At 42.8% G+C, this 25,342-nt stretch overlaps 1 protein-coding gene across 1 annotated transcript in view; it reads left to right on the plus strand.

Moving 5' to 3' along the window:
* Positions 1-766: 766 nt before the first annotated feature.
* The window catches only part of LOC111970368 (peroxisome proliferator-activated receptor delta), a 53,921-nt gene continuing 29,345 nt past the window's right edge, over positions 767-25,342 (plus strand). Inside the window, exon 1 of the mRNA XM_023997061.2 lies at positions 767-1,110. The gene's annotated coding sequence lies outside the window, so the exon portion shown is untranslated. The remainder of the gene's footprint in view (positions 1,111-25,342) is intronic.

Raw genomic sequence — 25,342 nt, forward strand, 5'->3', positions numbered from 1 at the left:
ACGCTTCGTGGGTGTCAGTTGTTGATGTGTGCAGAGGGTCCCTGGTTCGCGCCCGTGTCGGGGCGAGGGGACGCCGTAAAGTTATACTGTTACATATGCATATGTAGATATTCTATAAAAAATCTGCCGTTTACAACATTAACAATGTCTACACTGTATTTCTGATTAATTTGATGTTATTTTAATGGACATTTTTTTAKATTTTCTTTCAAGAACAAGGACATTTCTAAGTGACCTCAAACTTTTGAAAGGTAGTGTATCTGCATATATATATATTTAATATATATATAAACATATATCGGGTGGTGATTAAATAATCACCATCCAATCATGAATAATTATCATTTAGGGTGTGGCATAATAACACGTTCCTTCTGTGGGTTACTGACAGTCACAGAAACATAGGGAGTGGTGTATTTTTTTATTATTATTATTATTACTGATGGGACTATAGTTTTTTTCACCGGATATATCATATTGCTGCAAACGTACAGGAGTTCTCAAACATATTAAAGGTGATTTTACACTTTTAACATGTTTTTTCTTTCCACAATGAGTAGGTCAGACTGGGTACAAAATATGGATAACGCGCTGTGCACGTTCATTCTTAAAGTGTAAGTAAATCATTTGTAGGATAAACGTAAACTTTGCTCGTGTTGTTATTTGCCTTTCATTCTGAAAAACAAAGTACCGTAAAATCGATACAGTGACCGCACTGACACTCGACACTACGATGTACGCGTTCATCGGATGGTGTGACGTAAAACCACGACGACAGAAGTGCGTGTGACAGATCGTGGAGCTGCGCTAGACTGAAGAAAAACAAAAAACTTTGGGAATAACATGTCCTTCTACTGTTCGACCAACATGCTCTGTCTATTAACGTACGAGATATGCAACGAATGAACTAATAGGCGACAAGCGTATTATATTTACGTTAAAAAAAAGTCGCAATTCGAGTTTGTCAGGTAGAAGAAGCTGGGAAAACAGAAATAACGTTCCGTGTGTTCGTTAATGAACGTGGAATAAGAGTCGGGGAACACATCAGCAGGCGAAATTCAGACTCTCCAGGATCCTACTGCTTGGAACAATTGTTTGCATGCAGCAAAGGTAAAATTATATAAACTTGACCTTAACCAACATTATCATATCGTAAAGCTTGCCTAAACTGCTGAGCCTCAACTACACACATAGCTAACCAGCTAACGTTAGTACTGTAACCAGCTCACATAATATTTGCTAGCTAGGTTAAATAGCTAACGGTAACTTTTAGAGTAAAATGACAACAAGCTAGTTAAACTGTGGGTCAAATGTCTCGGCATGGGACACATACATTTGTTTTTGTGTTTTTGTGGATATATGAAACATGCCAAGCATTAGAATCAGATGACATGCTATTCAGTTAGCTAGCAAGCAAGCTATTTTAGCTATCCAGTTAACTGCTAACGTTAGCTATCAAAATTCAGTCTGTTTAGTTTGCTGACAAACTACCTTGGGTAAGCAATTTGAATACTGTACATATTTCAACATTTACAAACTTATCTAACTAACATTAACAATGTGTGGCTACTTACCTAGTTTAAATTTTTACTAGCTAGATGACTATAACTAGATGCTAATATGGCTAGCCAGCTCTAAGACAGTCTTGTGTGTGTGTAACAAACGTTAGCTAACTGAAGTTCCCATTTTATCGCAAACCATGTCTGCTTTGGTGACAMAATATTTATGACCTGATGACATAACTACTACTAGACATGATAACCTCGAGTAAACAGTAAAAATCTAGTTTTATGACAGTGAGTGTTAGCTACCATCTGCTTCCCTTTTCAATAATCAAAATAGTTGATTATGGTATTGTAATAACATTTGTTATATATTAAATATGACACGCTATAGTTCATAGCTAAATTATATGTAGCTATAATTATGCAAAAAAGTTGTAACTGAAATATATAGAAGAAAATATATATCTTAATTTACAACTTCATTACAACTGAGCGTTTTATTCAGTGTTTCATCTAATCCAGTAGGGAGTGAGGGATTCCACCAGTGACCCATTCATTTCTTCAGTTTGCAGGATGATGGGTCTCCAGCTTATCATACCAGTGAAATATACGACTTGGAGAAAGGGACATGTCCGATATAGTTACATTGACACTTGATTCCACCATGTCCCCACTTCACAAACAGAAAATGAAGCAGTTCAACTGAAGGTTGAACCATAGTGAATCCTCTGTTGTTTTAGCAGTTGATCAGGTTTTGAGTTGGCCTAGTTGTTGTTTGTTTGTCTATCGAGTAGAGCATTAGTGGAAACAGTTGCGTAATGGCTGTACTAGTGTTTGTGTTAAAGGCTAATGTCAGGGATGTGTTTACTGTTGTTTGTAGGGCTGTGACGATATAAGTATCGCAATATTTGTTCCCATGACAAAAATGAAATCACAAAGCAGACTTAATTCTTTGGTCCTTTAAAAACCTGCTGTATGTAAAATATTGTGTGCTATAGCTTGAAAAATAAATAAACGTGACTCTGAATGACAACATAATGATGTTTGTTTCCAACATTAGGGCTGTTTTCCTGAAGAAGTTAATTCCGCTTCGTGTTTTGTTTCCTTGACATGAGACTAACGACTATCGCGATACTGGTATCGTCCCGGCCCTACTTTCCAGTAGAGCGTTAGTGGAAACAGTTGCGTAATGGCTGTGCTAGTGTTTGAGTTTCTCCGAAACTCTTGTTCCCCCAGTAGATACCAGAGAGAAGCAGCCCACACTGTGGGCCGAAGGGCACTCGGAATACAGAGTAGAAACGATGATGATGCCGTTGTGTTATCATCAACTGTCTAGCCTCTCTGTGTGTGTGGGTTAGTCTTTTCTCTGTTTCTCGCATATACTCCCTCATTCTTTCCTTCAATCCTATTTCAGTTCATCCCCATCAGTCCATATTTTACTACCTCTTCAACTCCCACAAACTCTGCAACACTTACTCATTAAATCGCTCTCTTTCCTCCTTTTCTCTCTCTTCCTCTTTTACCCCTGCTTCCCCCTTTTGGGGGGCTTTATGGCAGGGGGTAACACTGTCTGTCTGGAGAGTTGAGTTTCCTTCCTTCCTTATACCCATGGCATTAATGCTAGCTCTGTCTCTCTCAGCTCTCTTGGTGGTGAGCTGTTACACACACACACACACACACACACACACACACACACACACACACACACACACACACACACACACACGTCTGGCTGTTGGGGTCATTTTAGACTAGCTGGGAGGTAGGCCTAGCTAATGTCAGGGATGTGTTTACCATTGTTTGTAGGGCTGTTACGATATAAGTATCACACTTTTTTTTTCTTCTTCATGGCAAAAATGGAAACAAGAAGCACACAACTCTTTGGTCCATTAAAAACCCGGTGGTTATAAGATATTGTGTGCTATAGCTTGAAAAATAAATAAACGTGACTCTGAATGACAACATAATGATGTTTGTTTCCAACATTGTGACTGTTTTCCTAAAGAAGTTAAATCCGCGTCGTGTTTTGTATCCTTGCCACTATCCTAACGAGTATCGCGATACTGGTATCGTCCTGGCCCTAGTTGTTTGTCTAGATTGGTCCAAATTTTTCCGTTGTCAAGCCAGGTAGCAATTAACAAGCAACAGTTGTTTGCCAGCAGAGTCTATAAGCAGGGTTTAAGGGGTCTGTGAATAGCACTCTCTTCAGAAAGTGGGTGGATCTATCCAATTAGATGCTTAATTGCATTACTCAACTTATTATGGGTTTAGTGGTCATGAAGCAAGGTAAGCTACCAGCTCTGGGGTGCATCTCAGTGATATGGGCCTGTTGCAGTGGGCAAACAAGCTTATTGGACAAAGGCTTCTTTACTCTATTTGTTTAGTTTAACTTAGTAGTTAATATAACTATAGAGGTTAGCAAGCCAGGGGTCTTCAACCTTTTCTTGCCCAGGGACACCCTCCCAGGCAAACCGGCGACCCAGGAACCCCTTGATGGCAAGGAGAAGTAATCAACATTTTAAGATGAATAGATTTGGTAGACAGTTTTCCATTATTTTGACCTCCCCACATTATAATTTGATGAGGAAGTGTAAATTCTAACATGGCTTATTAGCTAGAAAGGTAACTTAAAACACATTTTCACTAAGAGCAGCTGTTTAGCTAGTTAAACAAAGGTTATCCATGTCTTGGCAAAAATGTACGTCCAAGTCAAGAAAGCTTACCAGCGGCACTTGCCGCCAGGGTTACAGTCAATTCTATTTCAATTCAGGAAGTACACTGAAATTCCAATTCTCTTCAATGCTTTTCAATTAGGACAAATTTGAACTGAGGTTGACTTTCTGAATTGATATGGAATTGACCCCAACCCATCTTGTCGCCTATTCGTAGGTGCTTTTTCAAAGCCTATGTCAGATTGTGTAATTGACTCCAATGTGTGTAATTTGCTCAATAATAGTAGTTGAGAAAGAGAACATAAAAAAAAAAAGTATCCTCTTTACTACTTTAGGTATGTAATAAAAAAGTGTATTGTTGTTGCTAGCAKTAAATATTTTTGTGGACCCCCGGTTGAATACCCTAGCTATAAGCATCTAGCCACGCTCTTCGTAGAAGCAGAATACAATGCTACAGTTGGCGTCTGTGATGTTCATGTTAAATGACTGTGTCCCTTTTAAGAGCGTACAAGAGTTATGAACTAAGGGAGAGAGAACCGGAGGAAGAAAGCCAACCTAAAATGTAAGAGTACAGGGCAGAATGTATATAAATGAGCTCAGGGTTCACATATTCCTCACATTGGATTCCCCTTTTATTACTAAGAACCGCTACACCACAGGGTCATGTTCTTTTTTCATTCTATAAACAAAAGTCCTCCTCAGCCTATCATTTGATCACGTCTTTGGCATTTGGGTAGTCACTGGTAATATTTAATGTACAATGCATTTTCTGTGATTATTGAAGTGAACAACAGCAGTTTTAGTTGTAGTGGCACCACACCCGACTAGAGCTGTGTGAAGGACACGTTGTGTGGTTTCACACCTCATCGGTCTGACCTAGGCAGTTTTACCACTGTGTGAAGCACACGTTTTGTGTTGGTTTCACACCTCATCGGTTCTGACTAGGCAGTTCGTTACCACTGTGTGAAGGACACGTTGTGTGGTTTTCAACCTCATCGGTCTGACTAGGCAGTTCGTTACCACTGTGTGAAGGACACGTTGTGTGGTTTCACACCTCATCGTCTGACTAGGCAGTTCGTTACCACCTGTGTAAGGACACGTTTGTGTGGTTTCACACCTCATCGGTCTGACTAGGCAGTTCGCTTACCACTGTTGAAGGCACACGTTGGTGTGGTTTCACACCTCATCGGTCTGACTAGGCAGTTTCGTTACCACTCTGTCGTGGAAGGACACGTTGTGTGGTTTCACACCTCATCGGTCTGACTAGGCAGTTTCGTTACCACTGTGTGAAGGACACGTTGTGTGGTTTCACACCTCATCGGTCTGACTAGGCAGTTCGTTACCACTGTGTGAAGGACACGTTGTGTGGTTCACACCTCATCGGTCTGACTAGGCAGTTTCGTTACCACTGTGTGAAGCAACAGTTGTGTGGTTTCACACCTCATCGGTCTGACTAGCAGTTCGTTACCACTGTGTGAAAGGACACGTTGTGTGGTTTCACACCTCATCGGTCTGACTACGGCAGTTCGTTACCACTGTGTGAAAGGACACGTTTGTGTGTTTCACACCTCATCGGTCTGACTAGCAGTTCTTACCACTGTGTGGCAAGACACGTTGTGTGGTTTCACACCTCATCGGTCTGACTAGAGCTTCTGTTTCCACTGTGTGAAGACACGTTGTGTGGTTTCACCACCTCATCGGCTGGACTAGGCAGTTCGTTACCACTGTGTGAAGGACACGTTGTGGTGTTTCACACCTCATCGGTCTGACTATGCAGTTCTTTACCACTGTGTGAAGGACACGTTTGTGTGCTTTCACACCTCATCGGGTCTGTACTAGGCCAGTTCGTTTACCACTGTGTGAAGGACACGTTTTGTGTGGTTTCACACCTCAATCGGTCTGCTAGGCAGTTCGTTACCACTGTGTGAAGGAACGTTGTGTGGGTTTCACACCTCATCTGTCCTGACTAGCAGTGTCGTTACCACTGTGTTGAAGGCACACGTTGTGTGGTTTCACACCTCATCGGTCTGACTAGGCAGTTCTTTTCTTATCCACTGCTAATCATACAGGACACGCTTGTGTGGTTCTTTCACACCTCATCGTGTCTTGACTAGGCAGTTCGTTACCACTGTGTGAAGGACACGTTGTGTGGTTTCACACCTCATCGGTCTGACTAGGCAGTTCGTTACCACTGTGTGAAAGGACACAGACTTGTGGGTTGGCTTGGGCATGTCTGCTGATGTTGATTCATTCATGCTGCAATGGGAGGTGCAGCAGGCACTTGTTAGTGCCAATTGGTGATTTAGAAATGTCCCGTACAAGTTTTTCCACGTCATTGTAGTTTGTTTATGGTCGGTGTTGTGTGTGTGTGTGTATTTTAGGAGAATGTAGTCAGGGTTGCAAAATTCCAGTAACTTTCTCAAAATTCCCCAGTTTTAAGGAAAGTTACCATAATTTTGCAACCCTACGAGAATGTAATGTCAGGACTGTAATGGTCTGTCCATGTTCCTTCTAAGTCATTTGCTTTAAATACTTATATAGTAACAGTTGGGCTTTGGGCTATATATTATCTTAAAATGTTGTGATGTGGAGTAACATTTATACAATGTTCTTTCATTGTTTAGAAAACCAGGAGCAAGGCTACCTGTTGTAGCCATAAGCATAGACCTAGTTGAAGTTTATAGGCTAGTATTTTGTATTTCGCAAGGATGTTGCAAGAACTTCCAAAACTTTGTTTTGTGTGGAAGAAGATTCATCTGTCTACATTGACACTAAGCCTTGTTGATTCTTTCTTTCATAAGCAACACACTACAGTCACAACTCAGTTACTAGGCCTATATCTGCTGCCTTCAGTCAATCATGACTTGTGGTTAAGTTTCTACCCGGGTGAGTTTAGACTTGTCCACCCACACACAACCTGTCATATTGGTTTGCCCTAGTAGAAGCATGTTTGAAAGGGGTCATTTTGTCTCTTATGACTGTGTTAATTAGAATCCAAGATGGCGTAGCAGTCGGACGTGTGTTTGTATTGTCCTGTATTGTCCTGTCGCGTGTAAATAGTAAATAGTAAATAGTCTTCGTATTTTTCGTATACATTTCGTATATATTTTAATTTCACTTTCCATCTAGGAACTGAATATACATTCCTACATTCCGCCTCACCCAATGTGGTACGGACCTGCTATTTTTTTTATACTTTAGAACCGTAACCCCAAGCAGAAGCTAGCCAGATAACTAGCTAGTAGTCAGTTAGCTACTGCTGCGGTCTTCACCCTCAACTCGGACACAGCCAGCTTCAATACCGGGCCAATACCTGCCAGTCTGCAAGCGCGATATCAACCCAGAGCATATAGGACTGCTTTTTCTCTACCACATCACCGGATTCCTGACGCAAGCTCTGGACAATTACACCGTATCATCACAGCTAGCTAGCTGCAACCGAGTGGCTACTACTGGCTAACACCTCTGTCCCGAAGCAAGCACCAGTTAGCCTTGARCTAGCCTCGAGCTAGGCCCATCTGCCGGCTAGCTGAAGAGGTCTACCAGCGAATTCTTGGGCTACAATACCAGCTACAAGCTAATTTAGCCATTTTTTTTGCCGCTGCTAGTAGCTTTTACCTTCTGCACAGACACCAGCCCTGTTATTAGCCTGGATATTACTCACCAATTTACCAGCATCGGACTGTCTCTCGACAACAACGCCGGATTCCTGCCGTAATCCCTGAGCCACTGCTTCTGATCCTCACAGCTAGCTTGCGGCTAGCGCAGCTAGCGCCACTGCCACGAAGCTAGCACCAGTTAGCAAACACAATTCTACAATTCACAACCTCTCTTTCGCCATCGCCATCGGCCTTGGATTCTCTGTCGACACAACCACGTCTGAGCAGACCCCCTCCCGTCTGAGCAGACCACCCCCGGGCTACTAACTTTAAACGCCGCGTGCTAGCTTAGTGGAGGCCTCCTCTGCTCATCTACGGCTGCCCCCTGGAACTATGATCACTTGGCTACATAGCTGATGCATGCTTGACTGTCCATTAATTCACGGTACTCCATTCTGTTTATTTGTGTTTTATCTGTCGGCTCTGTGCTTTAACTCAGGATCTGTGTGTAGTTAATCCGACCCTCTCTGCCTAGTCGTCGCCATTTTTACCTGTTGTTGCTGTGTTAGACTAGCACCCTGTTATTGCTGCTGTTATCTTACCTGTTTTTTAGCTAGCTCTCCCAATCAAGACCTGCAATCACTTTATGCCTTATTGTATGTCTCTCTCAAATATCAATATGCCTTGCATACTGTTGTTCAGGCTAGTTTTCATTATTCATATGTTTTGGTTTGCAATGGACCCTGTAGTTCCACTCTCCGTACCTCTGATACCCCCTTGTCCCACCCCCCACACATGCGGTGACCTCACCCATTGAGACCAGCATGTCCAGAGATACAACCTCTCTTATCATCACCCAGTGCCTGGGCTTGCCTCCGCTGTACCCGCGCCCCTCCATACCCCTGTCTGGCACATTATGCCAGAATCTATTCTACCACGCCCATAAATCTGCTCCTTTTATTCTTTGTCCCCAACGCTCTAGGCGACCAGTTTTGATAGCCTTTAGCCGCACCCTCATCCTACTACTCCTCTGTTCCTCGGGTGATGGGAGGTAAACCCAGGCCCTGCATGTCCCCAGTCACCCTCATTTGTTGACTTCTGCGATCGAAAAAGCCTTGGCCTCATGCATGTCAACATCAGAAGCCTCCTCCCTAAGTTTGCCTTACTCACCGCTTTAGCACACTCTGCCAATCCTGATGTCCTTGCCGTGTCCGAATCCTGGCTTAGGAAGGCCACCAAAAAATTCTGAGATTTCCATACCCAACTATAACACTTTCCGTCAAGATAGAACTGCCAAAGGGGAGGAGTTGCAATCTACTGCAGAGATAGCCTGCAAAGTTCTGTCATATCTTCCAGGTCTATGCCCAAACAGTTCGAACTTCTAATTTTAAAAATTAATCTCTCCAGAAATAAGTCTCTCACTGTTGCCGCCTGCTACCGACCCCCCTCAGCTCCCAGCTGTGCCCGTGGACACCATCTGTGAATTGATCGCTCCCCATCTAGCTTCAGAGTTTGTTATGTTAGGTGACCTAAACTGGGATATGCTTAACACCCCGGCAGTCCTACAATCCAAGCTTGATGCCCTCAATCTCACACAAATCATCAAGGAACCCACCAGGTACAACCCTAAATCCGTAAACATGGGCACCCTAATAGACATTATCCTGACCAACCTGCCCTCCAAATACACCTCTGCTGTCTTCAATCAAGATCTCAGCGATCACTGCCTCATTGCCTGTATCCGCCACGGGTCCGCGGTCAAACGACCACCCCTCATCACTGTCAAACGCTCCCTAAAACTTCTGCGAGCAGGCTTTTCTAATCGACCTGGCCGGGTACCCTGGAAGGATATTGACCTCATCCCGTCAGTTGAGGATGCCTGGTCATTCTTTAAATGTTACTTCCTCACCATATAGACAAGCATGCTCCGTTCAAAAAATGCAGAACCAAGAACAGATATAGCCCTTGGTTCACTCCAGACCTGACTGCCCTCGACCAGCACAAAAACATCCTGTGGCGAACTGCAATAGCATCGAAGAGCCCCCGCGATATGCAACTGTTCAGGGAAGTCAGAGCACCAATACACGCAGTCAGTCAGGAAAGCAAAGGCCAGCTTTTCAAGCTGAAATTCGCATCCTGTAGCTCTAACTCCAAAAAGGTCTGGGATACTGTAAAGTCCATGGAGAACAAGAGCACCTCCTCCCAGCTGCCCACTGCACTGAGGCTAGGTAACACGGTCACCACCGATAAATCCGTGATAATCGAAGACTTCAACAAGCATTTCTCAATGGCTGGCCATGCCTTCCTCCTGGCGACTCCAACCTTGGCCAACAGCCCCGCGCCCCCCCCGCTGCTACTCGCCCAAGCCTCCCCAGCTTCTCCTTTACCCAAATCCAGATAGCAGATGTTCTGAAAGAGCTGGAAAACCTGGACCCATACAAATCAGCTGGGCTTGACAATCTGGACCCCCTATTTCTGAAACTGTCCGCCGCCATTGTCGCACCCCTATTACCAGCCTGTTCAACCTCTCCTTCGTATCATCTGAGATCCCCAAGGATTGGAAAGCTGCCGCGGCATCCCCCTCTTCAAAGGGGGAGACACCCTGGACCCAAACTGTTACAGACCTATATCCATCCTGCCCTGCCTATCTAAGGTCTTCGAAAAGCCAAGTCAACAAACAGATCACTGACATCTCGAATCCCACCGTACCTTCTCCGCTGTGCAATCCGGTTTCCGAGCCGGTCACGGGTGCACCTCAGCCACGCTCAAGGTACTAAACGACATCATAACCGCCATCGATAAAAGACATTACTGTGCAGCCGTCTTCATCGACCTGGCCAAGGCTTTCGACTCTGTCAATCACCATATTCTTATCGGCAGACTCAGTAGCCTCGGTTTTTCTAATGACTGCTGCCTGGTTCACCAACTTACTTTGCAGACAGAGTTCAGTGTGTCAAATCGGAGGGCATGTTGTCCGGTCCTCTGGCAGTCTCTATGGGGTACCACAGGGTTCAATTCTCGGGCCGACTCTTTTCTCTGTATACATCAATGATGTTGCTCTTGCTGCGGGCGATTCCCTGATCCACCTCTACGCAGACGACACCATTCTATATACTTCGCGGCCCTTCCTTGGACACTGTGCTATCTAACCTCCAAACGAGCTTCAATGCCATAACACTCCTTCCGTGGCCTCCAACTGCTCTTAAACGCTAGTAAAAACCAAATGCATGCTTTTCAACCGTTCGCTGCCTGCACCCGCACGCCCGACTAGCATCACCACCCTGGACGGTTCCGACCTAGATATGTGGACATCTATAAGTACCTAGGTGTCTGGCTAGACTGCAAACTCTCCTTCCAGACTCATATCAAACATCTCCAATCCAAAATCAAATCAAGAATCGGCTTTCTATTCCGCAACAAAAGCCTCCTTCACTCACGCCGCCAAACTTACCCTAGTAAAACTGACTATCCTACCGATCCTCGACTTCGGCGATGTCATCTACAAAATAGCTTCCAACACTCTACTCAGCAAACTGGATGCAGTTTATCACAGTGCCATTCGTTTTTGTTACTAAAGCACCTTATACGACCCACCACTGCGACCTGTATGCCCTAGTCGGCTGGCCCTCGCTACATGTTCGTCGTCAGACCCACTGGCTCCAGGTCATCTACAAGGCTATGCTAGGTAAAGTGCCGCCTTATCTCAGTTCACTGGTCACGATGGCTACACCCACCCGCAGCACGCGCTCCAGCAGGTGTATCTCACTGATCATCCCTAAAGATAAAACCTCATTTGGACGCCTTTCCTTCCAGTTCTCTGCTGCCTGCGACTGGAACGAATTGCAAAAATCTCTGAAGTTGGAGACTTTTATCTCCCTCAACAACTTTAAAAATCTGCTATCCGAGCAGCTAACCGATCGCTGCAGCTGTACATAGTCCATCTGTAAACTACCACCCAATTTACCTACCTCACCCCCCATACTGCTTTTATTTATTACTTTTCTGTCTTTTGCACACCAGTATTCTTCTTGCACATGATCATCTGATGATTTATCACTCCAGTGTTAATCTGCTAAATTGTAATTATTCGATTTATTGCCTACCTCATGCCTTTTGCACACATTGTATATAGATTCTCTTTTTTCTACCGTTATTGACTTGTTTATTGTTTACTCCATTGTAACTCTGTGTTGTCTGTTCACACTGCTATGCTTTATCTTGGCCAGGTCGCAGTTGCAAATGAGAACTTGTTCTCAACTAGCCTACCTGGTTAATAAAGGTGAAATAAAAAAATAAATAAATAAATAATGGAAACCAGTCCATTCATGCTTTCAGTATACGACAGAACCCGTAACCTAGATGCAAATGCACCCATATACGTCATGAATATAGAATGTGTAGACTTGACTGATGTATAACATTGTGGTGCATTCATATCTTTGTGGTAAGAGATGCAAGTAAGAACAGGAGAATTCATCTAGGTCAGTTGAAGAGCTAATAATTGATGAGCTCCATAGAATCCACCTACGCCATGTTCCCCTCCATTTAAAAGACTCCCTCTGGTCTTTCACAATGTGCGTTTACCCCTGATTGGGTCGGAAGTGAAAGGTCGTCCCATTCAGTGTGTTTAGTGGGCACGAGGAGGAGCAGCAGTTCATCTGCTCTGTTTCACGAGAGGAGAGATTGGAGGGGGGGGGGGGGGGGGGTGGAGAGAAGGGACTGGGGTTGGGAGCAGGAGAGGACTCAGGAAATGCACAATTCACAACATCAATCACCCACGCAGAGTTCCACAAACAGGGACCAGACAGAGACCTGTTGGAATACTGGTACAATTCAACCCTACTGCCCTTCCTCGAAGCAATCACAGATCTCTGAGAGCATTATTGGTGAAAGTAATTTGGTGGAAACTTCTCCAGTAAACTCTGAACTTGATTGGCTCTATTGTAGTGCTGAGCGATTAGTGCTTTGAGGTCGGTTCGATTAGGAAAAAAACAATCACTTTTAAATGTCATTAAATGCACTATGTATTATGTGTGTTGAATGCTGTAACATCACAGAACAAACAATTAATACAATTCCCATGATGATAGTGACTCTCCATTACTACTTATTAACCATCATTTATTTACATTACTTTACTTTAATAAAATATTTCAGTTGTGTATATTACATTTGTTTTATTTGATGAATTTATCATTTTTTTCCCAAGTCATCTCATCTTTATAGAGCTGCTGCCTAGGTTGTCTTGACAAAATCACTATTTCAGTAGTTCTTCAGGGTAAATAAGGCATAGTTTTATGACTGCTGAATACTAACTATTCCTTGCGAAGCAACTGCTCTCTATCCATCTCGATGGCACATTGTTCTCTCTTTTACTTAGCAGGTGTAATTTGATAACAAGATGGCGCCGACAGACATGGTCGCCCTGTTCCTATCTCCTAGCCAACTTTGCAGTATTTATTTTATTTTATAATTTTTATGTTACCAAACTCAACAGTTAATATTTTCCAGTGATGAAGACTTGGATGTCTCATGGTATGGTGGGGTATACAAAATTCAAAAGGCACTCGCACATCTGAGCAATCTTTTTTGCAGGTGCATGGCAACAGTTGAACAAGATGAAGGAAAAGGGAAACCGCACACTGCTCTTGATAGTATCACTGATCTTTAATAAGCTTACGTATCGGCCTCACGGCCTTCATCAGAGCTTTTATGAATTAAAAAAAAAAAATGGTGGGGTATACAAATGGGTCAACTTTGAGCACCTCTTATCTTCTGAATGTTTTGGCATATACAAATATGTATGGAAAGTTTTGTTCAAATCAAAAGTGATTGAAATCAAACGGAACGACCCTCCAGCCAGTAGATTAGTTCTGGCCCAGCCAGCCTCTCATTCCTGCTTAAGGATCCACCCCTTTTTTTTCAATTTTCACCTAAAATAACATACCCAAATCTAACTGCCTGTAGCKCAGGCCCTGAAGCAAGGATATGTACACTGCTCAAAAAAATAAAGGGAACACTTAAACAACACAATGTAACTCCAAGTCAATCACACTTCTGTGAAATCAAACTGTCCACTTAGGAAGCAACACTGATTGACAATACATTTCACATGCTGTTGTGCAAATGGAATAGACAAAAGGTGGAAATTATAGGCAATTAGCAAGACACCCCCAATAAAGGAGTGATTCTGCAGGTGGTGACCACAGACCACTTCTCAGTTCCTATGCTTCCTGGCTGATGTTTTGGTCACTTTTGAATGCTGGCGGTGCTCTCACTCTAGTGGTAGCATGAGACGGAGTCTACAACCCACACAAGTGGCTCAGGTAGTGCAGCTCATCCATTCACATTTGTGGCCTGCTGGAGGTCATTTTGCAGGGCTCTGGCAGTGCACCTCCTTGCACAAAGGCGGAGGTAGCGGTCCTGCTGCTGGGTTGTTGCCCTCCTACGGCCTCCTCCACGTCTCCTGATGTACTGGCCTGTCTCCTGGTAGCGTCTCCATGCTCTGGACACTACGCTGACAGACACAGCAAACCTTCTTGCCACAGCTCGCATTGATGTGCCATCCTGGATGAACTGCACTACCTGAGCCACTTGTGTGGGTTGTAGACTCCGTCTCATGCTACCACTAGAGTGAAAGCACCGCCAGCATTCAAAAGTGACCAAAACATCAGCCAGGAAGCATAGGAACTGAGAAGTGGTCTGTGGTCACCACCTGCAGAATCACTCCTTTTTTGGGGGTGTCTTGCTAATTGCCTATAATTTCCACCTTTTGTCTATTCCATTTGCACAACAGCATGTGAAATTTATTGTCAATCAGTGTTGCTTCCTAAGTGGACAGTTTAATTTCATAGAAGTGTGATTGACTTGGAGTTACATTGTGTTGTTTAAGTGTTCCCTTTATTTTTTTGAGCAGTGTATATTCTTGGTACCATTTGAAAGGATACACTTTGAAGTTTGTGGAAATGTGAAGGGAATGCAGGAGAATATAACACAATAGGTCTGGTAAAAGATAATGCAAAGAAAAAAACAACTGTTCTTTTCTATTTTTTTGTACAATCTTTGAATTGCAAGAGAGAGGCCAAAATGTATTATTCCAGCCCAGGTGCAATTTAGATGTTGGCCACTAGATGGCAGCAGTGTATGTGCAAGGTTTTAGACTGATCCAATGAACCATTGCATTTCTGTTCAAAATTGTGTCAAGACTGCCCAAATGTGCCTTTGTTTATTAATAACTTTTCATGTTCAAAATTGTGCACTCTCCTCAAACAATAGCATGGTATTCTTTCACTGTAATAGCTACTGTAAATTGGACAGTGCAGTTARATTAACAAGAATTTAAGCTTTCTGACAATATCAGATATGTCTATGGCCTGGGAAATTTTCTTGTTACTTACAACCTCATGCTAATCGCATTAGCCTACCTTAGCTCAACCGTCCCATGGAAGGGACACTGATCCCGAAGAAGTTTTAAGATGTTCTAATTTAACACTTAATGCATTCCTTGTTTTGTCTTAATCACAGCAACGCTGGGGATTGTTGGGCAAGTTTTTTGAAGTTTAGCATTTTGATCCCCTGCTGGGGTCTCCGGGCAGTCAGGCTCATCTAGCCAATGTCATTGATTGGTCAGAGAATGGGTTGTCATTGGTCATGTCACCATTATAGGGTATTTCAATATTTCTTCCATGACAAAAAATGAAAACACAAAGTAGACCAAATTCTTATGTCCTTTTAACCTGTTTTATGTCAAATATTGTGTGCTATAGCTTGGAAAATAAATACATCTGACTCTGGATGACAACACAATGATGTTCGTTTCCAACATTAGAGCTGTTTTCCTAAAGAATTTAAGTCCACTTCCTGTTTTGTTTCCTTGCCACGATACTAACGAGTATCGCGATACTGTTGGACTCCTGCACACTTGGGTCAATGAGTTATAAGGTTTTTAAAAGGGAAAAATATATTTAAAAAAAAAAACACTTTTTATGTTCCCTTGAGTGTTACCTATGCACCTTCAGAATTTGTCGCAAAAAAATCTTTGTTCGTTTTTGTGCGATTAATAAATTGACCCCCAATTTTTTTTAAGTCATTCGGTGCGACCATGAGTAATAAAAAATAAAAGCTTTTCGGACCGATATTTCAAGCAAAGAAGAGGTAGGATATTAATGCGCATGGTCTCAAATATTCAACATTTTAAGAAGTTATAAGTTACAGTATAATAAATATCACATAAAACGTCACTTGACGGTCATTCAAAATGAGGGTTCGTCAACTACAACTTCTGTTAAATAAATAAAGCATAACATTTTACAGAAATGCATTTATCTCTTATAGACTGAGCTTCTCTCTGCATTTTGAGACAATAACATAATTTAATTGTTTTTTTAACATTAACACTGATTTTACCGAATGATCATTCCTGGTCGCATTACTACTTTGTTATGGTCACATTTTTTGGGCAGATCTCACTCTTTCCCTCTTAATCAAACACACACACATTAAGAGTCAACATGGTTTCTTATTCAACAACAATGAAGCCTTTAATGCTTAATAAAATACCAAAAATGTGACTCAAATGATTATCACGCAGAAACTTTTCATCATGAACATGACAAATGAACTTCTAAAAACAAGATTAAAATGATGCATTATGATCAATGTTAAAAACAGTGTTAAGAATCATTGTAATAATAAATGAATAGTAGTTATTGAAATACAATAATTCAACCTTCAAACATTAAAATATAAAATACAAAGTGTTTTTCTACATTACAATTTTGAGAAAAAGTTCAATGTTTCTTTGCAGTCTCGTGGACAAGTTTTTCTGATTCTAATATTAAAACATCAACTTATGTGATTTAAGTTTGTACAGAACATTGCAAGATTAAAATTGAGAATTTAAGTTTAATTGTGCAAACAATTCATGAGATTCAAACATTGAACACAAATAAATTATCACTTTGTTGCCAAAGTTGTAACACTAACTCATTGAAGTTGACAATCAAACTTGCATTCTTAGAACAGTGTTTTTGATGTTGTTTAACTAGTGTGACAAGAAAGCAGCCCAGTCTGTGTCAGACAACCGAGATGCTCTTGCGCTGAAGGGCTCGGGCTCACTGATCATTGACTTCACATCTCCCTCATAGTAGAAGGTTATGTCTGGCACATAGGGCCAGACAAAAACATTCCTCACTCCATGCTGCTGCATACAAGTGATCTGCACTTTCTCCCCAATCACCTTCAGTACCTGGCCTACAAAGGGGTGGTCTTTGTAGCTGACAATGACAAAACTGCCTAGACTTTCAGCAAGTGTTGACTTGGCTGCAGCTTCATCTTGCTGTTCCTCAGTAATGGTGTTCTCCTGATGGTGTTCTTCATTGAAGTTCACTTCCACAGCACTGAAACAGGTGTTGCAGATGCTTGGCCTGCTACAGAAGGAAGACACTTCAGTGTTTTATTTTCCCTGCCACTGTGGAGGTGACCTGGTGCAATTTCATGGTTCCTTTGACTCCAGCAAAGTTGTTTGGCACAGCTTCATTGTGCTTCGTGACATCTGTAATCCAAAAGAACTTGATGCTCGATCCACTCTTCGAGTAGTTCGAATAACTCCTTGGGAATCTGCACATCCTCCCCCGTTGAATGTGTTAGTCTGCACAATGTGTCACAGCCCCACCCATGCCATCTGGTGCCCCCTTCCCGTTACCCTTTTCAGAGAAGTTCCAGGTGATTTGTCTGAATTCATAAATATATGGCTGAGTAGGTACATGTTCTTCTTGTTTCTGTATTGGGTGACGGGACCATCGCTCGTCATGTGGAATGTCGTGATTTGTGGATTCTGTTCTTGACATCTCTTCTAAGGACCATCTCTTCCAGGTGAGCCCATACTGCTCTCTCATGTCTAAAGGAGTCAAATATGGTGGCGTAGGACTGGGTTTCCTCTGATGTGTACGCAACACTTGTATGGATCGTATCCTGCTGTCTACTCCCCCCAAAGTGGAACACCTGAATTTCTGTGGCTAATTTACAGAGTCAACAGTAATCTGTGTTCTGACGATAAAGCATTTGCTTGATAAAGGCATCGGCAAATTGACTCTCATTTAATATAGATAGATAGGATAGTAGTTATTTACATAAACTTATTTTCAGTATTAGCTGCTTGATGTGCTATACTATAAAACTGACAAAACACTCTTATCATACAAAACTTGTGTTTTTACATACAAGGAGATAATATKATGTATTTGTGTGTACCAAAAAATATATATAGATAACTTACTACAAAGACAGACAAACATATTGACATCATTCAGTACAACCGTTGAATTTCTGGTAACTCCGAATGATCATTTTGGTTACACCGTATGACTTTTCTCACATATACATGTTTTAGAGGCAACTGCTTATGGACACATGTGAACACTTTAACATTAAGTATGTATCTTGAGTATCGAAATAAAATATAAGCTTTTCAGATAATTCAACATTTTAATTGGTTTTTAGCGGTCGCACCGAATGATCAGAATTTTTGGCTAAAACCTGACCGGAAGTGGAAATGTAAACTTATCAAAGATTTACGAGAGACTTGCTAACCTTTTCTTAACTGAATGGTATCTCACAGGCATCTTCATGATGTCGCATCCTGTCACATGAGTACCATCATGTGATTTGATCCAAAATAGTGACTTCATGTCGGTCTCACCGAATGAGAATCATGAAGGCTGTTTATCCAGACATAAGTATTTAAAGTATTTAAAACCTTTCTGCCTAAACTGTCTTACCCATACAGACGTATAGTGCAATAGACCCTTAAAAAATCATGCCAGAATAATTGTTTGACAGTTTTGTTATGATTTGAGATGTCACTTTTTTAACCTTTTAGATCACTGAAAGTGACCTCCCCCCCTCACATTTAACCATGAATTATTTTAGGACTATAGTTACATACTATCAAAATAAAGTCGCACACCATGTATAAGGCTTACTGGATACCCTATCTAAAAACATTCACCCCTAGTGGTCTGATTATTGACTTTGATCTCAGGCCTTCTACATTTTATTAGCATACACCTAATATGTTCCCCCTCTTAATGATGCTCATTATACGTTAAGGTTGAACCAAAATATTACATGTAAAAAAATACGAAATGATTGTGAAATTGAATTAAACAATAATGTATGTTGATGCTAATATGATGTACAATATTCCATTATGTTTCTATGATAACAATAGCGTAATATATTTAATATGCCATATACAGTTCTTTTTAACAGTTTCACTAGTTAATTATAATTACCTTAATCATTATGACACACCCCTCACTATTGTCATTGGTTGCACTAATTGCACAGTTTGTCTACATAACCTGGTTCAAGTATTCATGACATTACCCTGAGGAAGGCACAGTAATGCTGAAACGTTGGTAAATACTCATTAAATTGCTGGAAGTTTATACATGGAGTGTGCGACTTTCTTTATTTTGATAGTTTATTCGGCGTTAGTCAGGACCAAACAAGAAACGTCCTCTCACTGTCAACTGCGTTTATTTTCAGCAGACTTAACATGTGTAAATATTTGTATGAACATGACAAGATTCAACAGATGAGACAGGAACTGAACAAGTTCCACAGACATGTAATTAACAGAAATGGAATAATGTGTCCCTGAACAAAGGGGGGGTCAAAATCAAAAGTAACAGTTAGTATCTGGTGTGGCCACCAGCTGCATTAAGTGCTGCAGTGCATCTCCTCCTCATGGACTGCACCAGATTTGCCAGTTCTTGCTGTGAGATGTTACCCCGCTCCTCCACCAAGGCGCCTGCAAGTTCCCAGACATTTCTGGGGGGATTGGCCCTAGCACTCACCCTTCAATCCAACATGTCCCTGACATGCTCAATGGGATTGAGATCGGGCTCTTCGCTGGCCATGGCAGAACACTGACATTCCTGTCTTGCAGGAAATCACGCACAGAACGAGCAGTATGGCTGGTGGCATTGTCATGCTGGAGGGTCATGTCAGGATGAGCCTGCAGGAAGGGTACCACATGACGGAGGAGGATGTCTTCCCTGTAACGCATAGCGTTGAGATTGCCTGCAATGACAACAAGCTCAGTCCGATGATGCTGTGAAACACCGCCCCAGACCATGACGGACCCGCCACCTCCAAATCAATCCTGCTCCAGAGTACAGGCCTCGGTGTAGCGCTCATTCCTTCTACGATAAAAACGTGAATCCGACCATCACCCCTGGTGAGACAAAACTGCGACTCATCAGTGAAGAGCACTTTTTGCCAGTTCTGTCTGGTCCAGTGATGGTGGGTTTGTGCCCATAGGCGACGCTGTTGCCGATGATGTCTGGTGGTGAGGACCAACATGCCTACAAGCACTCAGTCCAGCCGCTCTCAGCCTATTGCGGACAGTCTGAGCACTGATGGAGGGATTGTGCGTTCCTGGTGCAACTCAGGAAGTTGTTGTTGCCATCCTGTACCTGTCCCGCAGGTGTGATGTTCGGATGTACCGATCCTGTGCAGGTGTTGTTATGCGTGGTCTGCCACTGCGAGGACCATCAGCTGTCCATCCTGTCTCCCTGTAGTGTTGTCTTAGGTGTCTCACAGTATAGACATTGCAATATATTGCCCTGGCCACATCTGCAGTCCTCAGGCATGCTGCAAGGAGGCATAAGGCACATTCACGCAGATGAGCAGGGACCCTGGGCATCTTTCTTTTGGTGTTTTTCAGAGTCAGTAGAAAGGCCGCTTTAGTGTTCTAAGTTTTCATAACTGTGACCTTAATTGCCTACCGTCTGTAAGCTATTAGTGTCTTAACGACCGTTCCACAGGTGCATGTTCATTAATTGTTTATGGTTCATTGAACAAGCATAGGAAACAGTGTTTAAACCCTTTACAATGAAGATCTGTGAAGTTATTTGGATTTTTACGAATTATCTTTGAAAGACAGGGTCCTGAAAAAGGGACGTTTCTTTTTTTGCTGAGTTTATATATATCACATTTTACGTAAGGATCTAGACCCTTTACTCAGTACTTTGTTGAAGCACCTTTGGCAGCGATTACAGCATCGAGTATTCTTGGGTATGACGTTACAAGCTTGGCACACCTGTATTTGGGGAGTTTCTCCCATTCTTCTCTGCAGATCCTCTCAACCTCTGTCAGGTTGGATGGGGAGCGTTGCTGCACAGCTATTTTCAGGTCCATCCAGAGATGTTCGATCGGGGTCAAGTCCGGGCTCTGGCTGGTCCACTCAGGGACGTTCAGAGACTTGTYSCGAAGCCACTCCTGCGTTGTCTTGGCTGTGTGCTTAGGGTCGTTGTCCTGTTGGAATGTGAACCTTCGCCCCAGTCTGAGGTCCTGAGCCCTCTGGAACAATCTGCCATCTGTCAATGATGGATTTACGGTGGTGGGGTGTTGGACTGATCTTGTTGATCGTGTACATACCCTCTACAAACTGACTAAATGATGAAAACGATGCTGGTAGCGGAATTCAATACAGCGGAGAGTTCCTACTACAATGTCGGGGGTACAGAATCTCAAACACAAACCTGGATATCCCAATGATCCATCTAATCCCCGCTTTGCATTTGGGTTTGTAACCCACTCGCAGACAAACGTGGAAAATGCAGGGCAATCAGACACAGACTTTAAAAATTTTAGAACAAACTTCCCTTACCCACCACCTTGCTGATCAATGCCCAGTCACTGAGGGGGAAAGCGGATGAGCTGTCAGCGAATCTGCGCCTCCAACACGAATACTGGGAGGCCTGTTTGCTGGCGTTTACTGAGACTTGGCTGGATGATAGAGTCCTGGACAGAGAAGTGGAGCCGGCCGGCTTCACTCTGGTCAGAGCGGACTGTGATCTGACAGTCACAGGGAACATCACGGCGGGGGCGTCTGCCTGCTTGTCAGGGACCAGTGGTGGATCTTGGTAAGAGAGATTCTGTACCCCCGACATTGAACTGCTATCTGCGTCACTGCRACCCTACCATCTGCCCCGAGAGTTCCCCCAATTGTTTGTTACCGTTGTGTACATTCAACCGAAAGCTAATATAACAAAGGCATCAGAGAATATATAATCTGGCACAGAAACTGGAATTCATCTCCCCCGTTGCATCCACATTTATTTTAGGGGATTTTAACAACTGTACTTTGCACGAAGTCCTGCGCACACACCACCAGTATGTAAAATGTCACACTAGGAAAAATAAGACTCTTGATTTGTGCTATGGGACAATACCAGTTGTGTTCCCAGCCACCACCTGGGGACATCAGACCACAATGTTGTCTACCTCAGGCCAACCTACTGTCAGCTCCTGGAGAGGGAGAAACTGTTAGTGGAATTAAATGATTCCTACAATATACTCATTAATTAAATTCAATCTGTCTATTTATAAGAATTTGTAAGATACTTATTAACATAAAATAGACAGGATACAGTCATATTAAAAATTAGATAATAGTGTTTATTCTCGGAGCAAGCTCCCATTTGATCATAAACACAGACTTATATACAATATATGACGTCATAGGTTACAGAATGCGTCTCATTGTCCTAATCAAATAGAAAACAGGTTCAAAAGTTCATTCTAACCTCACAGGGCACTCACATGAAAACACCATATAATCATTTATCCTGAAGGCTCACTATAATTGATTACCACTTGAGCAGACAACTCAAGATAATGAAARACCTAAAAAGTGACCCACAGCCTTATCTAAACATCTCAGGGCTAAGTTGGGTCAGTTCAACCAGAGTTGAATGACCCTTTCTGCTTACTTTATAACCCACAACACAAATCTCTTTTCACCAGGCATGCAGAGTTCAATTTGTTATATTTTTATCAAAAGCTAGAATTTGTTTTAACTATTTATTAACAAAATTCCTAACAGAAACCCATAGTTAAAACTGTCCAGATCTGGGAGGACAACAGTATCACTTGTCTCCAGGGGTGTTTTGACCGTACTATGTGGGAGGTATTTGAGGACAGCAGCTCTGATCTTGATGAACTCACAGATGTTGTTTCAGACTATGTAAACTTCTGTGTTGAGTCAGTTGTGCCTACTAAGACCTGTAAAATCTTCCCAAACAATAAGCCTTGGGTATCAAAACATCTAAAATCACTACTTGATAGGAAGAAAGCAGTTTATGCTGAGGGTGATAGACAGGCTTTAAGAGATGTACAACGTGAGATCAAAAGACAGATACTGGTGGACAAGGAGGCATACAAGCAAATGGTGGAGAGGACCATCTCCTCAGGAAACTCAAGGGTGGCCTGGCAAGGGATTAGATCCATGGCTAGTGCCCTCCACATAGGCAGGGGAAAAACCAGTGCTGACCTTAGGAGACATGAGGGCCAGAACATGGCTAATGAACTGAATGTTTTCTTCTCAAGATTTGAATCAGACAATCTTGTGTCGTAGGTAAAACAAATGGAAGCATCATTACAAATGTTTGAGAGGGTTGTTAAACAGGCTGATGTTTTGAAGTTGTTCAGGGGATGTAACACACACAAAAGCTCAGGCCCAGACAAAATAAGTGGACATGTGTTAAAGCACTGTGCTGAACAATTGGCTGGTGTTTTTACAGACATTTTCCAGTCCTCGCTTGACCAGCAGCACGTACCAGTATTGTGGAAAAACTCAATTATACCAATTCCGAAAGCATCTTAACCCTCTGTGCTGAATGACTACCACCCTGTCGCCTTGACATCCTTAGTAATGAAATGCCTTGAGAAAATTGTAAAAAGTCATATTCTCAGCGTCACCCAGAAGCTCCTCGACCCATTTCAGTTTGCCTATCAGCCGAGCAGAGGAGTTGATGATGCCATTCTTACTCTCCTCAAATCCCATGTCAGGGTTTTGTTTGTTGACTTTWCTTCTGCCTTCAACACAATCCAGTCTTACGTTCTGGCACAGAGACTCATTCTGGACTTCTCCTTAACCAGCCCCCCATCTTTGTGGCTGTTGGACTTCCTGAGCCAACAGTCACAGCGGGTCAAAATAGGTCCCCATGTGTCGTACATACGCAACACCAACACAGGCTCTCCTCAGGGATGTGTTGTACTAGTTCCCATCCTGACAGACACCTTGTTAAGTTCGCTGATGACGAGGAACACCATGGCCCGGTCCTAAATTACTTTGTAGAGTGGTGTGACGAATCTCACTTGGTCCTCAATACCAATAAGACCAAAGAGATGTGCATAGACTTCAGGAAGTGTACAACACCTACCTCTGCAACATCAACCAGAGGTCAGAATATAGAGATTGTAGAGGAATACAAATATCTAGGTGTCCTCTTGGACAATAAGCTTCAGTGGAGTTAATGTACAGACCTGATCTACAAAAAGAGTCAACAGACTACTTTCTCAAAAAGCTGGGATCTTTTAATGTTAATTGTACTATACTGACTCTGTTTTACAAATCTTTCATTGAGTGTTTTAACTGTTTGTATTGTTTGTTGGTTTGGCAATTCCACTGTCAGCCAGAGAAATATGCTGAGAAGGATTTTCACCACAGCAAGCAAGGTACTTGGAGTCAAACAGACAGGCCTGGATGAGATCTTTAAGGTCAGGGCCCTCCGCAAGGCTCACAAAATCATTTTAGACCCAGCCCCCGTTGTACCCGGACTTTGAACTACTCCCCTCTGGGCGCAGGTATAGGGCACTGAGGCTATCCGGAACATATYCCAGTCCACGTGATCGAAGCAATCTTGAAGCGTGGAATCCGATTGGTCGGACCAGCGTTGAACAGACCAGAGCACGGGYGTTTCCTGTTTTAGTTTCTGTCTATAGGCAGGGAGCAACAAAATGGAGTCGTGGTCAGATTTGCCGAAAGGAGGGCAGGGGGAGGGCTTTGTATGCATCGCGGAAGGTAGAGTAGCTATAATCCAGAATGCTGCCAGCTGGAGTCGTGCATTCGATATGCTGATACATTTTAGGGAGCCTTGTTTTCAGATTAGCTTTGTTTAAATCCCCAGCTACAATAAATGCAGCCTCAGGATATATGGTTTCCAGTTTACATAGTCCAGTGAAGTTCTTTCAGGGCCGTTGAGATGTCTGCTTGGGGGGGGATATACACGGCTGTGATTTATAATTGAAGAGAATTCTCTTGATAGATAATGCGGTCGGCATTTGATTGTAAGGAATTCTTGGTCAGGTGAACAAAAGGACTTGAGTTCCTGTATGTTGTTATGATTACACCACAAATCGTTAATCATAAGGCATACACCCCCGCCCTTCTTCTTACCAGAGAGATGTTTGTTTCTGTTGGTGCGATGCGTGAAGAAACCGGGTGGCTGTACCGACTCTAACATATCCCGAGTCAGCCATGTTTCCGTGAAACAAAAAATGTTACAATCTCTGACGTCTCTCTGGAAGGCAACCCTTGCTCGAATTTCATCTACCTCGTCAAGAGACTTGACATTGGCGAGTAGTATACTCGTGAGCGAAGTGCACGTCAACGGAGCCTGGCCAGGAGGCCGCTCCGTCTGCCCCTTCTGCGGCGCCTTTGTTTTGGGTCGGCTACTGGGATTAAATCCAATCCGACCATCTCTGTCGGCGC

Source organism: Salvelinus sp. IW2-2015, linkage group LG11 (assembly GCF_002910315.2).
Source record: "Salvelinus sp. IW2-2015 linkage group LG11, ASM291031v2, whole genome shotgun sequence".
Taxonomy (NCBI): domain Eukaryota; kingdom Metazoa; phylum Chordata; class Actinopteri; order Salmoniformes; family Salmonidae; genus Salvelinus; species Salvelinus sp. IW2-2015.